Consider the following 2,057-nt stretch of genomic DNA (forward strand, 5'->3'; position numbering starts at 1 on the left):
AAAAAAAACTATTTCAAACAAACATATACAATTTGAACAATCTCCATATCTGAGGAAAGAAAACCACAAACTATTTGAAAACGAACATTTTAGATTTTAACACAGCAACCCAATTTTTGATGTGGATCTTTAGGGAAAGTGAAGCTGAATGGAGCTGGTACAAATAAAACGGTTTTGTCCAGCAGGATTGGTGAATAAAGGGCAAAAAGAGACCCAGATTCCACTGACATTGAATGAAAATCCAAGACACTGCAGCTTTAGACGTAGAAGTAAGAAAAACAACAAGACTTATTTTTATTTCTTTGTTCTTTAACAGAAAKTGACTCATAAAATCAGCCCGTATGTTTTGTTTAAGCCTCATATATGAACAGAAATATGGGAATAAATCATTTTGAAGGTTACAAATGAAGCAAACATCTCCAAAGCTTCCTCTCTTTCCTGAAGTCTCAATCGAGTCAGACGCAGGGTTTATTGATCGGAGCAGGAAACAMGGCGCTGCTGCTGGGTCGTGTTCAGAAGGCGGCTGTAAGCCTGGTGATAATGAGCGTGGCCCTCTAAGCCCACCGCCCCCCGTCTTTGTCTCGCTACGTCTCAATCACATCATCCCTAAACATCTCCTCAGAACCTCCTGCTGCTTTCACACCCCGTCTCTCCGTCTTAGACAAACACACGCGCGCTCACGCACACACCAGCTCTTCCTGTCTCTCAAAATTAGTCACACTTATTTTCACAGCAATAAAGAAGCAAAGAACAATGGTGCTTTCTTCTTTTGTAATCACGCTGTTGTGTTTTCACGTCGCGATCCCAATCAGAAAGTCACTGATTAAAATAAATGTCGGCATTAACAGGCGCAGTCCAGACACTTTAAAGATTCAAAAAGATCCATAATGTGTCGTAACGACTTCTCTTGTTTTAATACCAGCCACTGTGAAGATGAACCCACATACGATGCTTACAATGAACTTTTAGTTGAGTTTTTGTTCTTTTTGACACCTTCATTATGACAAGAGCCAAAAAAAAAAAAAACTCAGCGAAACAAAAACAAAACATTTTTGAAAAATTGAAAAGAATCAACTTCAAAACCTGAGCTGTCACTTTTGAACTTCTTTCACCTTTTAAAATATATTGTGGAACCAGGTTATTAACGTGAGCATAAATTCGAGGAAAATAATCAAATTGTATCACAAAAATTACACTCTTTGTGGAATTTAGACACAAAAATGGTCAAAACAAATTGCAACATCATCAATTCCTATTGTTGTATATTGATTTTTCAATTGAACTGGTTGATTGCTTGTTGTTAAATAAAATACATGAATTCACTTTTTTTGTCTGTTAGTAAAATATCTCATAAAACCACTGGATGAATTTTGATAAAACTCTTTTGAAAGCAAAGATGGCCGCCACAGCTAATCAGCYTTAGCCTAAGGTGTTTCCATCCAATTTTAATGCGCATTTTGAGTGAAGTTTTAAAATTTCACAAAGAAAYAAACATGACGGMTTTCCATCAACTGGCTTGGAGCGAATCAASCAGGCTTCATAAAGTGTCATTATGTCAGACATTGATGTTACGCATGGCTGTAGTAAACAGGAAGTAAAGTCACAAACTCTCAGGGACACATCTCAGGACAATGGAGGAGAAGTTATCAGGAACGTGTTGCTTCTTTCATAAAAGTTGCGATTATTCTGTCATGTCAAATAACATAGGTGATGTTAGCTGTCTGGAGACGTAGAGAAATAAATGRAATTCTCTTCACTTTATGGGAAAATCTGGGAAGACGTCAACAGCAGGAGGAGGGTCCAGCTGCAGCCGCCGCAATTATTGGACAGTGGGAACAGCTGATCGAGGTAAATGTTCACTACGTCAGAACTTATTCTACAAATGTGTTTTTGTCTCCCCTTTTGCACATTAACTCTTTTTCTGAAAATCCATAGACCACCTCAAGAGAGCGTAAAAACCTTTTTTGTGAAATTGAGGAAGTTTTTTTGCCGTTTCCATCCAGCTTTTCTAATGCGATACTTCAAAATGCACACAAAAACTTTGAGGGAAACACGAC

The 2,057-nt window shown here is 37.9% G+C and overlaps 1 protein-coding gene across 1 annotated transcript in view; it reads right to left on the minus strand.

Moving 5' to 3' along the window:
• The window catches only part of cbfa2t3 (CBFA2/RUNX1 partner transcriptional co-repressor 3), a 159,907-nt gene that overhangs the window by 99,696 nt on the left and 58,154 nt on the right, over positions 1-2,057 (minus strand). The window lies entirely within an intron of this gene.

The sequence above is a fragment of the Austrofundulus limnaeus genome, unplaced genomic scaffold (genome assembly GCF_001266775.1).
Source record: "Austrofundulus limnaeus strain Quisiro unplaced genomic scaffold, Austrofundulus_limnaeus-1.0 Scaffold16, whole genome shotgun sequence".
NCBI lineage: Eukaryota > Metazoa > Chordata > Actinopteri > Cyprinodontiformes > Rivulidae > Austrofundulus > Austrofundulus limnaeus.